The 26,797-nt window shown below is 39.1% G+C and overlaps 1 long non-coding RNA gene across 1 annotated transcript; it reads right to left on the bottom strand.

Annotated features, from left to right (window-relative positions):
- Positions 1-18,844: 18,844 nt before the first annotated feature.
- On the bottom strand, positions 18,845-25,601 carry LOC128133057 (uncharacterized). Its single transcript, XR_008231248.1, has 2 exons — positions 25,028-25,601; positions 18,845-19,556 (listed from the first exon to the last, which is right to left on the bottom strand). It is a non-coding gene; the product is annotated as an uncharacterized LOC128133057 (long non-coding RNA).
- Positions 25,602-26,797: the final 1,196 nt, after the last annotated feature.

Consider the following 26,797-nt stretch of genomic DNA (forward strand, 5'->3'; position numbering starts at 1 on the left):
TGAATGAGAAATCTGTGGGAGCCAACTTGCTGAGTCCATGGGTGACTCGACAAGTCGTAGTGGGTTTAACCGAGTAGTCTTAACCCAATGTTGGCTCACCGAGTTAGGAATTAAATCGACGAGCTGAGTGATTCCTAGGTAGAGTTCAGTTAATGTGAGGGGACTCAATGAGTCGCATGGGTGCACTTGACGAGTAAGGTCAAATGTGGACTGTTGAATTGAGCTTGACTTCTGTTGACTTTGGGGTTTTGGTCAACATAAGTAATAGAGGCCTTGGAAGGGTAAAATGGTCTTTTACCCACTTTAGAGAGTTAAAAAGAGAAGGAACCGCCTTCGATTATCTGAGTCGTGAATAAGAGTTATTATATGAGATATTCATCCTATGTGTTAGGTAGTGGCTAGTACGAGATTCAAGTGTGAGGATAGCTCCTTTCATCTTGCCATGTGAGTCTTCTCACTATACCTTACCTAGAGTGGTAATTAGAGTTATGTGACAAAGTATTTTGTATGCTATTTATGTGATGTTATGCACTACATTATTTCTTTGTGATTTATGATGTGTGTGTGTTCCAGATTATACGGAGTTATGACCGAAAGGTCCACAGAGTTAGGACCAGAGGGTCCACAGATTTCGGACCAGAGGGTCCATAGAGTTATAGCCTCGAGTGGTTAATATGTGTCTTATGTGGTATCTTGGGGAACTCACTAAGCTTCGTGCTTACCGTGTTATGTGTTATGTGTTTCAGGTTCTCGGGATAGCAGGACAGCACCGGTTGATTGTAAACACCAGAGAAAGAGTTATGAGGATCCTGGATTATTAATTACTAAAGCATGGAGTTATGTTTTGTGAATTGAACAAATGAGATTTTAATAAAATTTGTCATGAGGATTTATATGATTTTAAATCAAAAATTTCTTTTGAAAATTTACGTTGTTACAAGTTGGTATCAAAGCCTTGGTTTGAGGGATTCGGATGCACCTTCGGGTATGTCTGAACTCAAACTGAGGAATTGATGAAAGTTTTTCAAAATAAATGATTTTTCTAAAACGAGCAGGAGTTTTAAGAGAAAACGAGAAAGAGCAGTGTGTACAATCAGCCAGAGCCCAAACGATGATTTCCCAAAATACCCTTACCTTATGTGTTATGAGGTATTATGAGATATTATACATGCTAGAGACAGGCTAGGTATTTCATATTTTAGGACTAGAGTGGCCTGATTTTTAATACCTTAGTCTAGGAGTTGTTGTTATCTGTGATGCGCTTTCGAGTATGTGCTGAGTAAGAGTATCCAACGGGAATCTTTGTAGAGAAGGGACTTGAGTAGATAAGTAATCTAGGAGAGATACCTAGATGAGCATTTATGGTACCTACTGCGAGAATAGTTAGACACCCACGAGGGGTAGAGTTACTTGATTTCGGTGATATCTTTTGAGCGTGAGTACAGCCAGTGGAGTTGTACCTAGAGTGGTTTCTCGTGTTGGTAAAGATTATTCAATGCCCGAATGTTGCTTGCTTCGTGCTTTGTAGAACTCTCGGTGATGGGAGACACTTACTAAGTGAATATGACGATATTCATGAGGTAGGTAGCTGACATCATTAGGAGTTCTTCAGCAGCTGATGGTAGAGAAATGTGAGAACCTAGGAAGTTACCTTAGTCAGAAGAGTACGCTGGCAGAGTAGAGCATTTCGCTGGGAAGTGAGTACACGTATAAGGATTAGTGATTGAGAGGGTTGAGCAGCTACTCAGGGAATTTGGGATGGTCTGTGTAAAGAGTGTGGGTAGATATGGCAGGTAGTATGGGCCCGTACTACTGAAAGCAGAGGACCCATACTCAGTGCAGGGAGTACTTCAGACATTCTGAGTAGCAGATCGAGAGGTGATGTCATGGTTCGGGTACCATGATCTATAGCAAATCGAGAGGTGATGTCATGGTTCGAGTACCATGATCAGTAGCAGATCGAGAGGTGATGTCATGGTTCGGGTACCATGATCAGTAGCAGATCGAGAGGTGATGTCATGGTTCGGGTACCATGATCAGTAGCAGATCGAGAGGTGATGTCATGGTTTGGGTACCATGATCGGTAGCAGAGCGAGAGGTGATGTCATGGTTCGTGTACCATGATTCGTAGCGGATAGTGTTCATGCTTTTTCCAGTTCTCCTATCGTGTTATGGTTATGCTATGATCGGATGCGATAGAATATGGGGCCAGAGGGCCATGTTAAACGAGTTTCAATAGAGCATACCTTGAGAAGAGATTTGAATTGATTTCCAAGATATTTTTAATGAGATGTCAGTCAGAGTCGCAAGACTCAAACATGAGTGGATATGGTATTATATGAAGGATTGCGGCCTGCGTTGAGCAATCAGCTGATAGTGGAGATGTCACCTTTTGTGATCTGAGTGGTGCTATTTCCGTTTCCTGTGGGAAATATAAGAAGTGTTGAGATCTTCCTGCGGGGTAGTAGTGATGGCGATCTTCCACCAGAGTATTTGGCAGTATGTCAACTGCGAGGTAATGATATAGCATGAGCAGGTTTTCGGTGGGAACTAAGATGGTGAAGGACCAGGACACACCCTACTCGAGTATAGTAGGGCCCGTGTTAGCTATAGCAACGGATGATCAAGAAGAGTATATTGGGGTGATGGCTTTTTGTCTATGATGGGTATCGAGAGTGGAAGTGGAGTCTTTGCTCTTATGATGAGTGATGTGATAGAGCATTGGTTGAGGAGTCGAGGATGAGAGAATGATAGTTCATTATTTCTAGACTAAGAGTTAGAGTTAATACTGGACAGTTGGGGAGGTCCGGTGATGGGAGGGTGTGAGTTTTTGAATGCCTAGAGACAGTCATGATGGGATGTTCTGAGGATTTCATTTGAGATTCGGGTTATTTGGGGTTGTTTGATCTCTGTCGAGAGATCATCGAGCGTGCATAGCACCTTCCAGGCGTAGGTGCGATGTTACTGGTGGGAACAGTCTGTGGGATAGATTGTTGGTGCGTCAAATGATGATGGTTCAAACCCTGAGTCGGGGAGAACCGGGTATTCTAATGAGAGAATCATAGGTTGGTTCAAGAGCGGTTAGAGAACTGGATATAGAGACTTGTGGTACGGATTCAGAATACCATCGTTATTGGTGGTTAAAGTTTATGCATGAGGATCGTGCTTAGGAAAGGATGAGTGTCTCCACGGCCGGTGGCCATTGGTTAGGGAACTTGAAGTGTTTAGAAATTCTCCAAGGTGGTTTGGCTTGTAAGGTTAGTTCGGCGGTTAGGAAATTCCAGTCCGATGTATGGGTTGTTATATGTAGTTTGGGAAGAGTAGATGTGAAATTAGACAAGCAACTTCAGGGTCAGTCAGTGTATTCTTTCATGAGTTTTGAGCAATAGAGGAGGGAGTTTCGGATGGATGTCATCATATTCTGAGTCATTGTCGATTCATCAGTGTTTCATTTGAGAGTTGGGATACTCCGAAGTTGCGTGTTGTGTGAAATGAAGAATAGTTATGATATCCTGAGGGGATGCTTTGAGGTATCTGTGTATGATGTCGTAAGTATGGGATCGGTGGTTGAGGCAGGACATCGTGATATTCTGCGATGGTGTTCCGAGGTATCCGAGTATGATGCCCTGAATTCCGAATTATTTTTAGAGTCTTGAGTTTGAGGCGACATGTGGTGAATCAAGTATCTACGGTTCCAGTGGGAGCCCTTCGGGTATTGACATTAAGAGGGATCATTTATGAAGGTGGATTGCAGCAGGGAAAGGTGTTTTGTTATGGTGGTTGTCGTCAGATATTATGATGCATAATTTGGATGAGTGTGGGTACCTATCTATGTGTAACACCCAAGATTTTGAAAGCCAAGAAAGTAAAGGAAACCCTAAATTTAGGAGGGACTCGGCGAGTCCAAGGAAGGACTTGGCGAGTCGGAGCAGGATCCGGGTCGAGGAGTAAGTGACCAACTCGGCGAGTCGGCCAAGTGGACTCGGCGAGTCTGGTCTGAGCGAGGAAAACCCTAAATCCGGGGCTTGGAGCCTATTTAAACGTCTCAATCTTCTTCCTAGGGCTCCTTTACTGTCTCTCACACCCAGAACGCCGCACCCTAAGCCTCCATTGTGTTCACTCAAGCTTTTAGCCATTTTTGAGTGGTTTTAAGGAAGAAGAAGGAGTGGGAATCTTTGAAGCATCAAGGAGTGGTCTTGGATCCGAAGTTTGGGGAGCATTTCAGAGCATTTGAAGGTATTAAGTCGTTTCTCTCCTCCATATTTTCCTTGGTTATGAGTTTTGGGGCTTTTAAGCCATGTTTAAGATCAATCTTGAGCTTGAGGTCCAGATCTGAGGTTGTTACCTCAGATCCATGTTTGTTTTGGTTTAGAATCCCGTAAAGTATCAGCCATTGGGTGGAATTTGGAGCCCCTTGGTCTTAAACCCTAGTTATTAGTGCATCTTGCCTAGATCTCCCTCTCTACACGTAAAGTTTGCAACTTTATGTTGGGAGTAGGCTTGGGAAGGGTAGATCTACAGTTTGGAGTTCATGCATGACTCGGAAGTCCTCTGCATGTAAGTGGATCTTAATGGACTCGGCGAGTCCTTCGAGTGGACTCGGCGAGTAGCTTGAAGATGAGGAGGAACTCGACGAGTGGGATGAACAGTTCGTCGAGTCGGATGAAGATCAGCATGAACTCGGCGAGTTGGATGAAGATTGCCGTGTGCTCGGCGAGTTTGTTCTTAGACTCGGCGAGTCAGGTCGCGTGGTCCCAAACCCTTCGAGTTAAGTCTCGAGTCAGCGAGTCGAGCCAGGACTCAGTGAGTTGGACAGGACAGGAATCGGGAATCAATAGACTCGGCGAGTCAGGGGCTGACTCGGCGAGTAGAGTCGCGAGTGGAAGGACTCTGGAATTATGAACTCGGCAAGTCAGTAGGGTGACTCGACGAGTACGGTTGACCTGGAAGGTTGACTTTGACCAGATTTGACTTGGTTAACCTTTGAAGGTCAGTTAGACTAAGTGTTATGTTGATATTGGTGGCTCGGGGAGCTAGCGGAGCAGCAGTTCGGAGTCAGTGGTCAGGTAGCGGTCAAAGGGGTTAGCAGCAGCAGTTCAGCAGTATCAGGTGAGTTTCCCTTTGTATGAATGGGTCTACGGCCACAATGCCGGCCCATGTAGTTATGAGTGGAAGACCCGGGGGTTAGCCCTAGGCACAGTATGCTAGTATGATATTCGGAAGAGGTCTAATGATAGAGGGCGGGTGCCCAAGGAGCGGTTTATGTGATAGTTTATACTTGTTGTCTGTGTGATACTTATATGTGCCTGGTAGGGAGGTGAGTGAGGGCGAGGTCCCGTATCTCACCAATAGCAGAGTGTGGATGGTGTTCCACATCTCAGTAGCAATAGAGCAGGGGCGAGGCCCAAGTTAGGAAAGGAGTGAGGGTGGGCTGGGCCCGTATCTCACTATCAGCATGAGTATGGACGAGGTTCCATGACTCATCAGTAGCAGGACACTGGCGGGGCCCAGAGATAGGCGAGGCCTTAGAGCAAGAGTTGTTAGTATATGTTTAGTTTATGTAATGTTATGTGATATGTTTATGTGCTATTATATGTTAGTGGGTGAGGCCCTGTGACAGGCGAGGCCTAAGTGAAACAGATCTATATCCGAGCAGGGCTCGAAGCCAGGCGGGGCCTGGAGCGGCGGGGCCGTTGTATCGGGCGAGGCCCGGAGTAGGGGGCGAGGCCCAGGACAACGGGCGTGGCCCAGTATGTGCAGTATGTGATTTTGCATGGTATGTGGTAAGGTGGGGATCTCACTAAGCTTTGTGCTTACGGTTTTCAGTTTTGTTTTTAGGAACTTCCGGTAGCGGAAGGAGGAGCTCGGGGTGATCGCATGGCACACACCATAGATTAGTCAGCCTAGGAATGTTTACTCTGATAATAAACATGTGTTTTGAAAACTTATACTCAGATTATGTTTTGGAATGATGACTTTGTTTAAAGTAATGTTTTATTAAAAAGAAATTTTTGGTCTTGAATTTTGGGATGTTACAAGTTGTTATCAGAGCCTTGGTTTGAGGGATTCGGGCATACTCTCGGGTGTGCCTGAACTCAAACTGAGGGGTCGGATAAAAAGTTTTCAAAAAATGAAAAGACAGTTTTGTAAAAAGAATTTTGAGAACGAAAAACAGTTTTAGAAAAGCAAAAAGAATTCAGAAAGAAAAGAACTTTGAAAAGAGAAAAGAGGTATGGTGCATGCAATCAACCGAGCTCAAGTAAGTACCCCAAAATACCCATACAAGTTTATGTTATGATTATCAGTTGATAGAACAGCTTGCTAGAATAGGACTAAGGATCTAGGGATGATGCCTTATGTGCCTGTTATTTGTGCTTTTGAGCTGCATGATAGTGCTGATTAGACAGTAGTAGGATAGCCTGTTTAGGTTATGCCTGAGTTTATGAGTTTGTGATGCATGCTAGTTCAGATTCTTGCTACGTGGATATGATTGCTTGAGTATGTTGTGGTTAGATTTTCCCCTTGTCCGAATGCTTCTTGCTTTGTGCATTGTGGGATTTTGAGTGATAGGAATTAGCCATTAGATGGATACGTTACGTCACATGTGATCAGGGTTGAATAATCTCAGAGTACTAGAATTGGCCCTATTGCGCAGATCTCGTTTGAGTCTAACCGTTGTAGGGACGAGTCTTTTACTTGAAGGATTATCTGAACCTCGTCGCATATGATGGTATCCAGGTGATGGCTAATTGGCATCACAAGGAGACCTTTAGCAGCTGAGGACTGGTTTGAGTTGAGTCAGAGGTTTCCCTAGGTTAAGCCTAGGATGAGATAGTGTTGGGAGCAGTATTAGTGGATAAGGGACCTGGTGGAGTCAAAGCAATTCCTGAGGAAAGTACGGATAGATGTGGAAGGTAGTATGGGCCCGTACTACTGAAAGCAGAGGATCCGTACTCGATTCGGGAAGGGCAGAGGCAAGACCGGGAACCTGGTAGGGCATGTTTGGTCTCGCATCAGTGATGAGTATTCTGATAGTGGTTATGTTATATGTTTCAGCATGGTGACGTTGAGAGAGAGACCAGCGGGCGGATCAGGCGCCGGAGAGAGATCAGGCTCGGGTTCGGGGGCCGAGCAGCTCGAGGAGCGGATGAGAGAGTTGATATCAGCTGAGGTTACGCGTAGTATCTTGGCTCAGACTCCTGTGATCTTTGGCACGGTCAAAGAGGGCATACTGGAGATCTTCGAGGAGAGGCTGGGAGCCTTTCGTACTAAGATGATGGTATTGATGGGAGCACGTACCTTGACGTTTCGAGAGTTCAGAGCCTGCGGGGCACCAGATTATCATGGGGCTAGGGACCCCATTGATAGCAGCAGATGGTTGGCTAATGTTGCCAACGCTTTTCGTACGAGCAAGTGTCTCGAGGGGGACAAGGTTAGACTCGCCTCCTGTCTTCTGAAGGACATAGCGAGGGATTGGTGGGACGAGATTGGTCATGCTTTGGGGGATGATGCCGCGTTGGACGCAATGACTTGGAGCGATTTCTCGGCCAGGTTCAGGGCGGAGTTTTCGCCGATTATTGAGGTGCAGCAGTTGGCACGAGAGTTTCAGGATTTGACGCAGACTACTGAGACTGTGGCGGAGATCACCACCAAGTTCAGGGAGAGGGCTCTTCTTGTACCACAGTATGTAGCGGATGAGGAGATGAAGAAGGCTCGGTACCATGAGATGTTGAGGGATGACATCAGCGAGTTCGTGAGCAGGTCCAGCTGTAAGACGCTGGAAGATATGATTTCTCGGGCTAGAGAGAGGGAAATTGATTTGGAGCAGATCCGGAAGAGGAAGCCGGATGAGGTTCAGGTAGCTACGGGTTCGGGCAAAAGGCCCAAGGGATCGGATTCGTGATCGAGGGATCATCAGGACCGCAGGCGGTGCGAAAAGTGTGGCAGGGCGCACGGGGGTGCGTGCAGGAGTGGTAGCGGTGGTGAGTCTGGCTGCTTCAAGTGCGGTCGGACTGGTCATTTCAGTAGGGATTGTATTGTTGCCGCCGCGCAGGGATCTGACATGATATGTTTTCGTTGCAACCAGCGGGGCCACAAGAAGGCCTAGTGCCCCAGTTTGTCTTCGGCAGGACGGGTGATGGCACCCGCCCCTGCAACTTTGAGGATCGCAGATGGCCGTCAGGGCCGGGTAGAGGCACCTGCAGCAGGGAGCAGGGCTTTTCAGATGACGACCTTGGAGACGCGAGCAACGCCGGATGTTGCAGGTATGCAATTTCCCATTTTCAGTTCTTTTATTTGTGCATGATTTCATTGTTATGGTTCTACATCATTAGCGGTAAAAGTATTTTATTTTGATTGGTTGATTGTGATCGAGTTATATGCCATCTGCATACCTTGGATATTTGTATGGTAGTTAGGGGATGTGCTCTATTGAAGAAGGTTTCGAAGGATGAAGTAACTATAGCATGCTTGGGAGGGATTTGGTACGTTTCGCTAGTTCGGAGTGGTGCAGTGATTGTGATGGATTGGCTAAATCCCTGGCTATGGCGGGCTTGGGTTCCTCAGTAGATGGGTTATGGAATGGTAGCAAGGATCGGGATCTCCTTCAGTATTGAGCAGCAAGGGGTAAGCAGGATCGAAGTGGGGGAGAATCCTTCAAGCAAGCCAGGGGAGGAGCACGCAGACCCAGATTGAGTGCATGACCTCCGGGAAGAAAAAGAAGTAGCTCAGCGTTCGATGGTTTGAGGATTTCAAGGTTGGGAGTTTCAGAAATTCCACATCAGCTAGCACGTGTGATGGTAATGGTTAGTTATGGTTGAGAATTCAGGTTGTGGATCGCCTGAACGACTCGCGGGAGTCGGAATAAGGATCTTGAGAAGCTGATGGCACGTGGGTGCCTTCGTATTAGCAGTCAGTAGTGGAAGTGTTGTAAGACTACAGGGCAGCTGCAACATTCACTAGGGGTCAGCAATGGATGGTGATGTAAGCCTATGGGTAAGCCGTAGCATTCCTTAGTAGTTTCGTTAGCGGAGTCAGGGCGAGGCCCTTATCTCCTAGTGATCAGGTAGGGATCAGGAATGGGTAGTGGATGAGAATGATAGGGAGTTGCCTGTATAGCTGTAGAGAGGTGAGACCTTGGGAGAGGCTGCTCCAGGATATAGTTGGGTGAGACCCATGGACGAGGCCCGTATGAGATTAGCAGTGCAGGTGAGACCTGGGAGCAGGGTTGCTCAGTAGTATGGTTGGGTGAGACCCGTGGGCGAGGCCCGAGCGAGAGTGACTAGACTAGTGAGACTAGAAGGATAGAGGCGGGTGGGACCCGTGGGCGAGGCCCTTGAGTTTTAGCAGCGCAGGTGGGACCTGGTAGGGACCTTAGTGTCAAGTTAGGGGATCGGGGATCCCAGGTTGGTTGTGCCTGGATGGCAGGATTGATTGAACAGTTATAGGTGGTCGAGGTTTCCTTGGAAGTCGCTGAGAGCGACCAGTGATGGTGTTGGGACTAGCTACCGGTGGGAGCCGGTAATCCAGTCATTGATAGGTTGGTAGGGACCAGGGCGGTCCCAGTTTATCAGGGAGTCAGACGAGGAATAGCAGAATTGCCAGTCGGTGGCAGTGCGAGTATGCAGTGTATGGTGGAATTCAGTTAGTTGAGTCGAGGGGTGCTCGACACCAAGTGTTGGCAGAAAGGAGTGTCGGTGAGTACTGACGGTGATGACCCGTTCTGGGAATAGTGAGGGGCTGATGGAGTTAGTGAAGGATAGGACCTTCACAGTGTCAGAGGAAAAGTCGGTTATGAGGCTTTGCCTTGGGAAGGCAAGGAAATAAGTGGAGAACCTCTGCGGGTTCAGTGCAGTACTCGGTGAGTACCAGAAGGATTATCGGTTGAGTAAGTTCTGTTTCTAAGTTATTCAGGGTCAGGTTTGACCCGAGGTTTACCCGCGAGGTTGATGTTAGTCAGAATGACCAGGTGGAAGACCAGTGCAGGTAGGCGGCTGGTGTTGGGTATTGGAGGCAGATCGCAGGCGGTGGGCCATGATAAACTTCGAGGACGAAGTTCAGTTTAAGTGGGGGAGAGTTGTAACACCCAAGATTTTGAAAGCCAAGAAAGTAAAGGAAACCCTAAATTTAGGAGGGACTCGGGGAGTCCAAGGAAGGACTCGGCGAGTCAGAGCGGGATCCGAGTCGAGGAGTAAGTGACCAACTCGGCGAGTCGGCCAAGTGGACTCGGCGAGTCTGGTCTGAGCGAGGAAAACCCTAAATCTGGGGCTTGGAGCCTATTTAAACGTCTCAATCTTCTTCCTAGGGCTCCTTTACTGTCTCTCACACCCAGAACGCCGCACCCTAAGCCTCCATTGTGTTCATTCAAGCTTTTAGCCATTTTTGAGTGGTTTTAAGGAAGAAGAAGGAGTGGGAATCTTTGAAGCATCAAGGAGTGGTCTTGGATCTGAAGTTTAGGGAGCATTTCAGAGCATTTGAAGGTATTAAGACGTTTCTCTCCTCCATATTTTCCTTGGTTATGAGTTTTGGGGCTTTTAAGCCATGTTTAAGATCAATCTTGAGCTTGAGGTCCAGATCTGAGGTTGCTACCTCAGATCCATGTTTGTTTTGGTTTAGAATCCCGTAAAGTATCAGCCATTGGGTGGAATTTGGAGCCTCTTGGTCTTAAACCCTAGTTATTAGTGCATCTTGCCTAGATCTCCCTCTCTACACGTAAAGTTTGCAAATTTACGTGGGGAATAGGCTTGGGAAGGGTAGATCTACAGTTTGGAGTTCATGCATGACTCGGAAGTCCTCTGCATATAAGTGGATCTTAATGGACTCGGCGAGTCCTTCGAGTGGACTCGGAAAGTAGCTTGAAGATGAGGAGGAACTCGACGAGTGGGATGAACAGCTCGTCGAGTCGGATGAAGATGAGCATGAACTCGGCAAGTTGGATGAACAACTCGGCGAGTTGGATGAAGATTGCCATGTGCTCGGCGAGTCTGTTCTTAGACTCGGCGAGTCAGGTCGCGTGGTCCCAAACCCTTTGAGTTAAGTCTCGAGTCAGGGAGTCGAGCCAGGACTCAGTGAGTTGGACAGGACAGGAATCAGGAATCAGTAGACTCGGCGAGTCAGGGGCTGACTCGGCGAGTAGAGTCGCGAGTGGAAGGACTCTGGAATTATGAACTCGGCGAGTCAGTAGGGTGACTCGACGAGTAGGGTTGACCTGGAAGGTTGACTTTGACCAGGACGTTGACTTTGACCAGAGTTGAATTGGTTGACCTTTGAAGGTCAGTTAGACTAAGTGTTATGTTGATATTGGTAGCTCGGGGAGCTAGCGGAGCAGCAGTTCGGAGTCAGTGGTCAGGTAGCGGTCAAAGGGGTTAGCAACAGCAGTTCAGCAGTATCAGGTGAGTTTCCCTTTGTATGAATGGGTCTACGGCCACAATGCCGGCCCATGTAGTTATGAGTGGAAGACCCGGGGGTTAGCCCTAGGCACAGTATGCTAGTATGATATTCGGACGAGGTCCAATAATATAGGGCGGGTGCCCAAGGAGCGGTTTATGTGATAGTTTATACTTGTTGTCTGTGTGATACTTGTATGTGCCTGGTAGGGAGGTGAGTGAGGGCGAGGTCCCGTATCTCACCAATAGCAAAGTATGGATGGTGTTCCACATCTCAGTAGCAGCAGAGCAGGGGCGAGGCCCAAGTTAGGAAAGGAGTGAGGGTGGGCTGGGCCCGTATCTCACTATCAGCAGGAGTATGGACGAGGTTCCATGACTCATCAGTAGCAGGACACGGGCGGGGCCTAGACATAGGACAGGCCTTAGAGCAAGAGTTGTTAGTATATGTTTAGTTTATGTAATGTTATGTGATATGTTTATGTGCTATTATATGTTAGTGGGCGAGGCCCTATGACAGGCGAGGACTAAGTGAAACAGATCTGTATCCGAGCGGGGCTCGAAGCCAGGCGGGGCCTGGAGCGGCGGCGCCGTTGTATCGGGCGAGGCCCGGAGTAGGAGGCGAGGCCCAGGAAAACGGGCATGGCCCAGTATGTGCAGTATGTGATTTTGCATGGTATGTGGTAAGGTGGGGAACTCACTAAGCTTCGTGCTTATGGTTTTCAGTTTTGTTTTCAGGTACTTCCGGTAGCGGAGGGAGGAGCTCGGGGTGATCGCATGGCACACACCATAGATTAGTCAGCCTGGGAATGTTTACTCTGATAATAAACATGTGTTTTGAAAACTTATACTCAGATTATGTTTTGGAATGATGACTTTGTTTAAAGTAATGTTTTATTAAAAAGAAATTTTTGGTCTTGAATTTTGGGATGTTACACTATGTTAGTCCGCGGAGCATGAGTTAGAGGATGCAGTGTGGTGTTATCATGAGTATGAGACTATGGGATGATAAGAGAAAGCGCTGCTAGTCAGCAAGAGGGTGTTGTGATATTGCGGGGAGCCGTAGTACTCATTAGTCAGCGAGAGGGTGTTGTGATACTGCAGGGAGCCGTAATAGTCACTAGTCAGCGAGAGGGTGTTGTGATACTGCGGCGAGCCGTAGTATTCACTAGTCAGCGAGAGGTTATTGTCATACTACGGGGAGTCGCAGTATTCACTAGTCAGCAAGAGTGTGTTGTGATACTGCGGGGAGCCGTAGTATTCACTAGTTAGCAAGAGGGTGTTGTGATACTACTGGGAGCCGTAGTATTCACTAGTTAGCAAGAGGGTATCTTGGTACTACATGAATCCGTATTATTTGCAAGTCAAAGCATGACGCAGAGGAGTGTTAGTCTTGGGTAGCCTTATTATTGAGTTTTTGGGGACCTGGCGGTCGGACCAGGAGCGAGACTGTGGTCTCCTTAATGATTAGGAATTGTTATATACTGAGTTAAGGTGTGGTTATCACAATCAGAAGGAATTGGGGAAGTGATGTACGCATGGGTTGCAGTCATGAGTCATGAGTTGGGTGGTTCATAAGGATGAGTGGTTCCAATTCTGGGTCGGACCAAACTCTCGAGTTTGAGTTTGGCTCTAGTGGTGCTTTAAGTAGGCGAGATGTGATTTTAGATTCTAAGATGGGTCCCAAGTTGAAGGGTATTGTTTATCAGTTGATGTCTTAGACCTGTGTAGATCAACAATCGGGTACAGGTGGTACCGCGAGGCGCATGTATCTAAGGAGTGGTGTTCGACAGAGGTCGAGGGTGAAACGATTTAGTGGGTTTGTGGTATTCGTTGGGGTAAAGAGAGCTTCGTGACTTGTGTGTCACCGGGCCGAGATCGCTGTTGTGAGAAGGAAGTCGGTGAGACATTTCGGGACATGTTATGGGTGACCTTTGGAGGTTCAACTGTGGAGTCAGGAGTTGACTTAGTGCCCAGTATTGAAAATGGATATGATAAACAAAGTTGGGGCTTACGAATGTGATGTCTGAGGATACTTCTGAACGAGTATGGTTTTTCCTATGTGTTCTGAGGGCAGAGTGTTAAGGATTCAGTGTTCGGATGGGTTCTGATAGCGGTTTAGTGGATGAGCCCTAGTGAGGTGTGGACCCTTCCGTTTCTTGGGGCGTGATTCGGATCTTTTAGCATGTTGGTATGAGTGAGCGGTATCCGATTGTTGGATTCGATCTTGTGAGAATCAGAAGATCAGTGGGTTATCAGGGTTGACATTCGAGGAGCGAATATCATGGTGATCATTTGAGTAGGTGGTCTGGCGCCGAGTTAGGCCACTAAAGTTTCCAGATATAGGAAAAGAGTATATTAGCGGTCGAAGAGTTGGTTTTGTTTTAGGATTTGGGAGTTTCTATGTGGTTTCAGGTGTCCATTGAAAAAGATATCGGTGTAGTATGAGATCCTTCCGGTCGTGTCTTTCGTGTTGATGAACCTTGTGTGGTTACGGAGTGATTTCGAGGGCGAAATCTAATTCAAGTAGGGAGAATTGTGACATCCGGATTTTCAGAGGTATTATGGTGTAGGTTAATCTTGTGATTAAAGGAGAGACTCGACGAGTTAAGTGTCCACTTGCCGAGTCGATTCGGGTTTCTCCCGTGGATTTAATGAGTGGACTCGACGAGTCTAAGGAGGGACTCGGCGAGTAGGTATTGGGCAGAGAAACCCTAATCTGCGGGGTTTGGGACCTATTTAAACACACTTATAGCCTCCTTGGCCCCTTCCCAACATTGTCTTCATCCCTTGAGAGAAACCCTAGAGTTATTTATGAACTAGAGAGGAAATAGGCTTCTTGGAGGTCATTTCTATGAGAATAAGATCAAGGGAGTTGCAAGGATCTCAGAGGAGAGTTGGTGGATCGGTCTCATCTTCATTTCAAGATTCAGATCTGGTACAACTCTTGCCTCCCTTGTGTTTGAGTAGATTTCCTTGGTTGTACAGTTGGGCTTGTATCCATATTGGTGGGGTTTTGAGTGCATCCAAACCCTCTTTCAAGTCAATTGTAGATCTGGACCTTGTGAGGTCTAGAGATCCAGAAAGTAGACAACCATGAGTGAACAACCTTGGAGCTTTGAAGCTATGGAGCTTCAATGGAGTCAAAATGGTGGATAGAGCAAAATACACCGTGCATAAGCCTCAAGTTCAGACCTTTGCGTTACTTTTGGGTAGTAGGAGGTTAGATCTATGAGTTTGGGTTGCAGATCTGACCTCAAATGGCTGAATGAGAAATCTGTGGGAGCCAACTCGTCGAGTCCATGGGTGACTCGACGAGTCGTAACGGGTTTAAGTGAGTAGTCTTAACCCAGTGTTGGCTCACCGAGTTAGGAGTCAACTCGAAGAGTTGAGTGAGTCCTAGGTAGAGTTCAGTTGATGCGAGGGGACTCGACGAGTAGGGTCAAATGTGGAATTTTGACTTGAGCTTGACTTCTGTTGACTTTGGGGTTTTGGTCAACATAAGTAATAGAGGCCTTGGAAGGCTAAAATGGTCTTTTACCCACTTTAGAGAGTTAGAAAGAGAAGGAACCGCCTTTGATTATCTGAGTCGTGAAAAAGAGTTATTATAAGAGATATTCATCCTATGTGTTAGGCGGTGGTGAGTTCGAGATTCAAGTGTGAGGATAGCTGCTTTCTGCTTGCCAGGTGAGTCTTCTCACTATACCTTACCTAGATTTGTGATTAGAGTTATGTGACAGAGTATTTAGTATGTTATTTATGTGATGTGATGCACTACATTATTTCTATGTGATTTATGATGTGTGTGTCTTCCAGAGTTTACAGAGTTATGCTCGAAAGGTCCACAGAGTTAGGACCAGAGGGTCCACAGAGATAGGACTAGAGGGTCCATAGAGTTATAGCCTCGAGTGGCTAATATGTGTTTTATGTGGTATCTTGCGGAACTCACTAAGCTTCGTGCTTACCGTGTTATGTGTTATGTGTTTCAAGTTCTCAGGATCGCAGGACGGCACCAGTTGATTGTACACACCAGAAAAAGAGTTATGAGGATCCAGGATTATTAATTACTAAAGCATGGAGTTACTTTTTATGAATTGAACAAATGATATTTTAATAAAATTTGTCATGTGGATTTATATGATTTTAAATCAAAAATTTCTTTTGAAAATTTACGTTGTTACAGATAAAGAGGTCCATACTTTTGATAAAACTATGGGAGACCCATTATTGGACAAACTTTCAGGGCATATAAGTGATGATGATGAAGAGGAAGCAAATAAAGGAAAATATAAGGATGTTTTGCTCCCTGTCCATAATGAGAATCAAGAATGGGAGGAAATGGTGCCTGTTTCGGGTATGAAGTTTTCTAACCCATTGGAATTGAAGTTGTGTATCACCAACTATGCAGTCAAAATTGATATGATTTATGGTATGAGAAAAGTTATCATCAAAGGTTATTGGTAAAATGTTGTAAAGGTAAGACAAATAAGCAGGGTAAAGGTTGTCCCTTTAGGTTGTGGGCAACCTGGATGACCAATGTAAAATCATTCCAGATTAAATCTCTGAATGATATGCATAATTTTGCAAGAGTCTTCAAATCTGGGTCCATTATTACCTATAAATGGATAGCAAATCATTTCATGAATCAGATACTTCAGAAATCAAAGATGAGTATAAGGAAGTTAAAAGCTAAAGTCGGCAAGAAATTTGTTTGCAAGTGTTGGACAATGCAGAAATGCAAGGAAGTATGCATTTCAGGAGGGTTCTTTAAAAGAGCATTATGCAAAAACATGGAGCTATGGAGAATAGATAAAAAGGACTAACCTTGGATCAACAGTGAAGATTGATGTAGATGTCAAGCCTGATGGAACCACTTATTTCTCAAAGTTTTATGATTGTTTCAAGGGATTGAAGAATGGAAGGATTGAAGGTTGTAGGAGGGTAATTGGACTAGATGGTTGCTTCCTAAAGTGAATATGTAGAGTTCAGTTGCTTTCTGCTATAGGTAGAGATGGAAATAACCATATATATCCTATTTCTTGGGCTGTTGTATTAGTGGAAAGTAAAGAAACATGGAAGTGGTTTATTGACCTTCTAATTGAGGACATTGGAATAGAAGTTGGGCATGGACTAACCTTGATATCAAACCAACACAAAGTAATCAATTTCTATTTTTTCCATCTTTATTTGAGCTTATGTTTTGCTTCTGTTGTTTATGTGTTGTGTCTATTTCTAACAAGGATTACTTGAGGCTATGAAGGAAAGGGTTCGAGCAGTAGAGCATAGGCAATGTGTTAGGCACATATGTGCTAACTTCATGAAAAGGTTTAAGGACAAACAGTTTTGAAAGCTTTTCTGGTATGCTGCTGCATCTACTACCCCTACAAAATTTGAGCAACATATAAATGAAATCAAGAAATTAGAACCACTATCTTATGACCATTTGATGGAAAGGGACCCTAAAACTTGGAGTAAAGCATTTTTTTTATAGAATGATAGGGCTTGTGATGCATATCAAAATGGTATATCTGAGAGTTTTAACTCAGTGATTGAAGCTGCCAGGAAGAGACCACTAATCACCATGTTAGAAGAAGAAACTCGAATTTATGTGATGGAGAGGCTTTATAGACAGAAGATTAAGGGGAAATATTGGGATTTAACCATATGTTCTTCCATTAGATTGAAGTTGTCCAAGCTTAAGGATCTTCAAAGGTAAATGCTTAAAAATGTTTGTCCTTATATATGTTTGTCTTTTAACATGTTTGTCTTTATATATGTGTATATGGACAGATTTTGGAAAGTTATACCATCTGGTTGTCAATAGTATGAAGTCAGACTTGGGTATGATGCATATGTTGTGGATATTGGTAGCAGGACATGTTCCTGTAGAACTTGGCAGTTAACAGGTTACCCTTGTATGCATGGGTATGCTTACATTGCAATCCTCAACAGGGATGTAGAGGAGTATCTGTCACCATGGTTTACCACAATAATGTTATTAAACTGTTATATATATATACCATTAACCCACTCAATGGTATAGATAGGTGGCCTCATGTAGACTACATCAAGTCATTGCCCCCAAAAAGGAGAAGGCTACCAGGAAGACCATCAACAAAAAGAAAAAGGGATCAGATTGAGAGAGAAAACTAAACAAAAAGAGGTAGTGTGATGAAATGCGGCATATGTAGGGAAAGTGGCCATAATAGAACGACCTGCCTCAAAAACCAATTGAGGAATCATCAAATAAAAATTCAAAGAAAAAGAAACCCAAGAAAGTTGGTATGATATATATATATATATATATATATATATATATATATATATATATATATATATATTATATAATTTATCGTATTTGGCATAACTTAACTTTTCAAGTAATGCAAAACAGGTAAAGTGAAGCTTGCATTGGTACATGAAGTTGATATAGACAGTGACAGTGAAGTTGAAATAGAATCTGAAAGTGAAGTGGACTCTTTTGATGTTGAATTTGAAGATGATGTACAACCTGATGTGCAACCTGAAGTTCAAGATGAAGTGCAACATGAAGTTCAACCTCAAGTTCACACTGAAGTTCACCCTGAATTTCACCCTGAAGTTCAAGATGAAGTTCATCCTAATGTTTAACGTCAAGTTCACCCTGAAGTTCACCTTAATGTTCACCCTGAAGTTCAAGCTGAAGTTCAACCTGAAGTGCAACTTCAAGTTGAAGATGTTAACCAAATTATAGTTCAAGATCAAGTGGAAATACCAGGTTTTCAAGTTTTAGTGGGACAGAGGGCAAGGAAACCTTCAGAAATAATTACAAAACTTAACTTAAGAAAAAAGTGGGAGGGAAAACAGGGAAGCAGTGAGGACAATCTGTATGAGTTGGACTTGCTTTTGGCTTCTTTGACTGTTATTAATGTTTTGGCATCTTTGACTAACATCTTTTAACTTTGGAATCTTTTGGCACATCTTTTAAAAACTACTTGGTATAGCTTAAATGCATGTTTAAGTGTGTAGTGGTTTACTTTTTTCACATCTTTTGGGTGTAGTGAATGTTTAACTATGTTATGTAAAACTTTTGACACATCTTTTGAAATCAATGTTCCCTGGAATGTCATTAATGTATTACCATTTGTATTGTTTATACTTTACTACCATCTTTTAGAATACCACGTTTAATCACAATTCCATTACAATGTAATCACAACTCCATTATAATGTTTCACAATTCCATTACATTGTTTGAACAATTCCATTCTAGTGATTCACAATAACATTACAATGTTTGTACACTTCTATTCCAATGATTCACAATAACATTACAATATTTGTACACTTCAATTCCAATGACTCACAAAACCATTACAATGTTTGTACACTTCCATTCCAATGATTCTATTACAATGTTTCACAATTCTTTTATAATACCAAGTTTAATAACTATTCCATTACAATGTACAATTCCATTCCAATGATCCAATGTAACCTTTTTCATTCAAAACATCACAAAAGCATACATAATTTAGTCATACTACATCATAATAAACTACATAATTTAAAACAACATTTTGACATACAAGAGAAACAAGAAAATCAATGCAAGTCTATGAGTAAACAATTTCTAATTGACTTTGTCCAGTTCTTGTTTATTGTTGTTCTTCTCTTGTTCAATCTTCATCCTGTATATGTTGATTTCATTCTCCAAGGTACACATTTTCAAGGTAAGATTTGCAGCTTTCTTCTAGTTTCATCCTATAATGCCTTCTTCCATCTTTCCTCCCTTCATCCTCATCCAACCATTGCCAAAATTTACAGCTTGGACTTTTTCCATTCTTCAAGAAATTTATAAAAAATGTTAAATTGAAGGATGAAGAAGAAGTAAAAAAAAAAAATGATTTACTAGTGAGTTTTGACAAACTCTGAATTTCCTTCCAGTATTGTCTGGGGTTCTTGATGTCTTCACACGAGATGGCAAGTCGCAATCACATGGATGATCCGGTTGCAATTTGTCTTGTCGTTTGGAAGAAAAGGATAAGGAAGAAGATGTCATCGATCGATTTAGGGTTTTAGTGAATAACCAGTCGTATCTCACCCTCCTTTCTTATAATGTAAACACTTCTCAATGCCACGTAGGTGATGAGTATTGCAACGTAGAAGCTACGTAGATGCCACATCACCCAAAATCTATCATAGCCGGTAAAATTGGTTATTTGTGAACAACTGAAACAAGTTAGTTGGGTAAATGAGTACAAAAAAAATCAATATTACCCATATGTAAACACTGGAAATACTTAGTTACCTTAATAAGTCAAATTCCTTTTATGGTTTTTCGTAAACTATCATTTTTGGTTGAAAATAAATAAATTATTAATCTTGTTTTGTAGTCAAATTCCTTATATATATATATATATATATATATATATATATATATATATATATATATATATATATATATATATATATATATATATATATATATATATATATATATATATATATATATATATATAGGTTTAGGTTCATTTGAGATCATTCTAATTTTGTGAGACCGTGAGACCAAATCTAAAAATAATTTTAAAATGCAAAATAAATGGAAAAATCCAAAAATTCTTTTTTTAAATATTATTTTCGGAACATGAATTAACTAAAAAAAATTTTTAAAAAAATCCCGTTTTTTTTTTTTGAAAAATACGTGAAATATTTTAAATAGAATATTACACTGACATATTCTAAAAAATAATTTTAAAATGCAAAATGCGTCTCACGGTCTCACAAAATTAGGCCGTCTCACATGAACCTAACATTATATATATATATATATATATATATATATATATATATATATATATATATATATATATATATATATATATATATATATATATATAACCGTGTCGGCTACAAAGCTACTCTCTTTTAATAATTTTTTATATTAAATTTTACATTTTTAAAAAAAATTGTTGATAGATACTTTGGTTGGAATCTTGATATAAAGTATATTTAGCTAAAAATTGTCGAACTCGTAACAATAATTATGATTGGAAACTAGTCGTATAATCATATGCTAACTTCTTCCCTAACTTTACTACCTTTAGTTGAACTGATTGGTCAAATATTGTCCACGAAAAGTACACGAATGCTATCAATGTCATTAATATAAAAAATAAAAATATAGAAAACATCACTATTTAATTAATCGGTTTACAATAATTAATATCATCTACAAAGGTTCATTTTTGCCCGTACATATGGTGTACAAACAAGAAAAATATCTTATCTACGCATTAAATGATCACAGACGCATGAAATGTTACAATCTCCGTTGTTTTAATAGAATATATTAATGAAATTGTATCACACGAATGACAGTATCGATTTAAACAAGTTTGGTTGGTCATGGAAATTCAAATTGATATCTTGAAACCCTTCCTCATCTTGTTTTGTTTTGGGTTGTTGATTGTGACCGATTGTCTTGAAGTGGCACAAAAGATAAGAAGAGATGGCGACTTGAAGAAAAGGGTGAATCAATGAGAGATCCTTTGAAAGAGATTTGACACAAAAGTTACAATTCCCATTTTGGTATCAAGAGAATGCATCAATCTCACTTAACCAATTGAGGAGAAACCTATTCCATTCCATCACCATTGGTCCATTGCCATCTTTGTTCTTACTTCCAAGATGAAATCTTTAAGGAATTTACCTCGCGGGTTACTCTACTTTTAGTTTGATCTTATAATATAAATCAGGGGTGTATTTATGGGATTTTTAGAAAATACTGTAAGGTTTTTATGAATGTTATATTCAAGTAATTGAAGTATATTATTCCAATTGCGTTTTGTCGATTTCAAAGAGATCGGTTGTGCCTTGTGGGTTGCTATCGAAAAGTAATTGCGTACTTATAATATAATATCTTTTTGGGATTTATTTTGGTAAATCCATTTTTCAAAACTAAAATGTTTAGTGTAGTAATTTCTTTTATTTATTTGTTGATATAGTATTTTATTTTTCATTTTCTTTCCTATGACAATACTGTCGCTCATTTTAAATATATTGTCGTAATTTCATTATTATTCAAATCATATTGTCTTAATAAGAAAAAAAAATTGATATAATAATATTATAATAGAAAGAAGTCAAAATGAGATACTGGGAGATATTCAATCGAGAACACTAAAAAGTAGGGGTGAGAAAAAACTGAACCGCAAACCAAAAAAACCGAAAAAATCGAATAAACCGAAACCGAAATAAAAACCGATGGTACAGTTTTTAGTTTTGCAAAAACCGAAAATACTCGGTGCGGTGCGGTTTCTAGTCTTGCAAAAACCGCAAAAAACCGAACCGCACTGTATATATATATATATATATATATATATATATATATATATATATATATATATATATATATATATATATATATATATATATATATATATAAAGTGTTGATATTTGTAAGAACCAAGAGCTTATGACAATTAAAATTTCTATTAATGTAAATATCTATCTTATCTATCGAAGGATAATTGTATATTTTTAAGCATACATTCAGTGTTATTTACAATAACAAATAATGTTGATGACATTTTTTTAACATTTAAATATGAAGAGTAATACTGATATAATATCATTTTTATGAAAAATTAATTGATATTATCTTATGTACTTGTGAAACAAATATTATATTAAATTCGCATTATATTGAAGCATTAGAAACATATTGAATGAGTGGTTAAGTAATTTGATTTCAAACCAATAGGTTGTGGTATGGATTTATCTCCAATAAATGATTACCACTCCTCATTTGAGTCAAATTAACTCGCTGAGTTACTTGAGTTTAGTAAAAAGGCAAAATAGGAAAAAAAAAAAAAAAAAAAAAACCCGCATAAAACCGAACGGTGCGGTTTCTAAATTTCAAAAAACTGAAGTTGCGGTTTTCAGTTCCGTTTTGGCCAAAAACCGCACCAAACCGTACTATGCTCACCCCTACTAAAAAGATTGTTGAGAACACAAAACAATTATTAATCAATCAAATATATAATGACATGTTAGAAATTTTATATTTTATTTAAATTATAACAAATTAAACTAATTAATATTATCCTAAAATCTAGGGATTATGATTGACAATTACCCGAAATAAAGTATAATTTTTTTTATAAATGTTTTTTTCTTTTCATTAATAGAATATGTTATAACCTGTGGAAGCCATAGTTACGAAATAAATTAAATTTTTATAGTAAAAAATCATAAATATTAATCAATATTTTAAATAATTTATTAATTAAAAATTTTATGTTTTCTTAGTTATGTAAATTTATAAATCGTTGATTCAAAAAAAAATATTTGAAATTCTTTTTCAAGATTTATGAGACATATTTTATTTTTGAGTTAATGAAAAAAAATAATGTATTGTATCATGAAATATTAAATTGATTATAAAAATAAATAACCACAATAACTGAAACAAATAAAAATTAGTATATGAGAACTTATAAAATTAAGTTGTTGAAATAAACATATATAAAAAAAAATATAAGAAATTTCAAATAAAAATTAACAATAAAGTTTGATTAAAAATATTAATAAAATATGTTATAAGAAATAAAATTCTACAAACTACTTACAAATTTTTAAAAACTTCTTTATACACAATATTAAAAGCAAAATGAAATTATAAATATGTAGTTAATGTAAGACATAAATAAAAATATTGGCTAACAAATAAATAAAATTAAGTATTTACATTTACATCTACAATCTACAATATATAATAATTGAGAAATATAAAATGAAATTATAAATATGTAGTACCACCGCGTAAGAAATAACGATCAAAAACGACATTCTATTTTTTGTTTAGTATGTAAATTGAAAATTTAATCACAAAAAGTTATGGAAAAACATAGCAACTATTTGTATACTTTGCTATGTACTAATTTTGATAGATGTCCAAAAAATGAATATTTATATTAATTTTATTAATTCAAAGTATGTGTACAAAGTTGAACTGTGTTATCAACTATGCAACATAAATTATTTTATTCTCAAATGGACATACTAATTTTGACTGCTATGTGTTGCTATTTTTTCTTTGACATAATTTCATCCATTTGGTTTAAACTAGAAATGGTTATTTGTTTACAAATACCATAAGAAAGAGTTGATTAACAATTTTTAAAGATTAAAGAAGACGACAACTTGAGATAAAGAATGACAGAACAAATTCGATGTTTAATGGTTTGTATTATCGTATATATGAAAATCTCCTTATTTAACCGGATAAAAAAATAGAATGAAAATCAAAATCTCATCATTTATGTGATATAGTTACACAAAAAATATGAAAGGTGATTTAAAAAAAAGAAGATACGCATATATTTAAGTCGTAAATGTTTTTAATTTTTTAAATTTGGAATTTTATTTGAACTATTTATACGCCTAATATACAGGGATTGTGTAAATCATAAGGTAAATAATAAAAAAAAGCTTCAAGTAATTATAATATGAATGAAAAATATAATGGTAATTCAATGTCCTATAAAATTAAATGAATTCATATTAACTGAATACATAAAATATATTGACACGTGATAAACTCTTAGAAAAGCTCTAATATTTTCATACGTGACAAACATTAAATATGGAGTTTTAAAAGAATAACACGTATACAAACAAAATTATTCTTTTATTAATTTAGTGTGATTGTAAAAATCATTTTTATCAATTGTTTTATTCATGTTTTCTTAAAAAAAATATTTTTTATGTATCACTTGATTCATAAATTTCATTCATAAATTAACTTAAAACACTATATTTTTTTATGTCTCACTTTATTCATATTATAGAGATGAAAATTCCAATTGAAGTTGTAATCATTTATGAACAAAATTGTAATATAAAATGAATAGAACACAATGTAAATATAAGTAAATCTAATTTATTTGTAATCACGCAGGGATAAATGATAGAAATACAATACAATTTTAATTATAAATGATTAAAATAAAATGCGAGGATAAAAAAAAAACTCAATACATATATAAACATAAATGAATAAAGCACAATGCAACAAAATTAAAAAAAAAAAAAAAAATCTAACACATTTATAATCATAAAGCTAATGTTTCTCTTGTAGTTATTCTTGATGTGATTTTCTTGTTCCTACCATCACATACAAAAAAAAAAATTAGCACCCTCGTGATCATTGTTATTCTTGCTGCGATTTTGTTTTATGCATCTTCACTAATGAATAACACTAATGCTCATAAATTTAGTGAAAAAAAATAGGGTGTTTAAGTTAAAGCATAAAAAAAATTAGGTTAAAACCTTGATACGGACATATACACTTAAGCTAAAAGTACTATATGTGTATTCTATTCATTAATGAATAACACTTATACATAGAAATGAATAAATCATTTCATAGGAGAAAAGTTGCGAAAATAGAATTGGACTATGTATTCATGTACAACAATGTTTATTCATAAATGATTAAAACAAATTTTTTAATTAAAATTATGTACTCCTACAAATAAAAAATTACAAACTTTACCAAAGATAAAGGTTTCTACTCGTTCTAGTATGGCCTAAATCATTGGGAAATCAAAACAGAACACTAGACTATTTATGGCTAAAAAGATGAGGATTAAAAGACTTACGAGAATACGAAAACGAGCCTTCTTTAATCCAAGCACATGAAATCGGGAAGAACTCTCGGAACCCTCATAGTTGGATCTAAAATTTCTCTTATAACTCTTTGATTTCTCGTGCCCTCTTTTTCATTCGTGTATCTATGTGTATATATGATGATACAAATGAAAGATAAAGGAAGCCCTAATCATACCCATCATTATTATTTTGACAGGTTGACAACTTTTACCCAACATCACTAGGAAAGCACCATACGTATAGCATCCATCATCAACCTTTATCTTTATAGCTGCACATTCAAGAAAAATCGAGACCAATCCCTTCCTAATTAATATCGATTTGTAGGTTAGGAATCTCCAAAGAAATCAATAAACAAAGATCGATTTGCAGGAGACCGATTTGAGATCGATTTGAAGGTCTTGAAATCGAGTTGCATAATTTATAGTTATAGTAGTTAGGAGATAAGGTTGTGATGATAGTGTGTGTAGTGCATAGTGGTGACAGCTCATACAAATTAGGGTTTAAAGCTTTGAATCAATATATTGAGAGAAGAAGAAGGAAACATCAAGAGAGCAAGATGGATATTCCATGAACTTGATAATGTTTGACAATACTGGTTTGTGTATAAAAAGGAAAATAAAAACCTATGCCGATTAAGGTAATTATGTTTCTAGTCATTTCAACACTTATATGATCGAAAGGGGATGTCACGTTCTTTTTTCTTCTTCAAAATAGATAATCATCTTTGTTTCTCAAGAACCACAATTGAAATTCATATATTTTATTCTTCAAATATATAAGTATTAGTTTCTTCTATGAGTTGTTGTACCATTCTACTCTTTTATATTGTAGTATGTCATATGGACTGGAAGACATATTAGGCTCGATTTCGATGAGTAATGGAAACACATAGGAAGTAAGAAACTATTCCTACTTGAATTGAATAAGTTGATTGATTAGGCCCCCCATGTCATTTAATAATGATGTTTAACATGCGTAACTAATTATTTGAGATCAAGATTGGAGAAGATGTTTTGCTTTGTCTACTTTATAAGGGTTGAGAATAATATTATTCAAAAACAAGTTTAAGAATTAGTGTACAACATCATTAATAGATTAAAAATTTCTTATTTTCAAAATTAGTTCAACCATGATCAAACAACACCACACAGTAATATGTTTAGAATCCTTATCTCAAATTATAGGATTCATTTGATGTAGTAGATTGTGACCAAATCATATCACCTATATTGGTATCCACACAAGCTTTATTAAATGCTATTTGAAACAAAATCAATAAAGAAAATATTATTGTGTTATTTCTTGTCTTTGATTGCTGATCAAGGAGAGGGATGGAGGCCAAGAGGCACCACCAGAAAAGGGAGAGTAAAAATAAGGAATAGTTAGGGTTTTTTGAGATGCAACTACCATAATCTAATATGTCATTTCTTTTATACTTGCATCAATTTGGGGGGGGGGGGGCGGACAAGCAAGAAAACTTAAGCCATTAATCAGCCTAAAACCCTCTTAATAAATTACTTCTAACTAGTTACTTGGCTCTAATAAGCAATTTATAATAAATAAACTAGGTTATAACCCGTGGAAACCACAGACTACAAAGTAAAATATTATATAGGCTATAAAACTAATAATCATTATTCATTGATTTGCAAATCACTAATTTATTTACAAAATTTGATGTGTTAACAACGTGATACACGGGTTAATAACTTAAAATAACAAAAATATATGGGTTCATAACTTAAAGATAACAAAAT

This window comes from Lactuca sativa, chromosome 3 (genome assembly GCF_002870075.4).
Source record: "Lactuca sativa cultivar Salinas chromosome 3, Lsat_Salinas_v11, whole genome shotgun sequence".
Taxonomy (NCBI): Eukaryota; Viridiplantae; Streptophyta; class Magnoliopsida; order Asterales; family Asteraceae; genus Lactuca; species Lactuca sativa.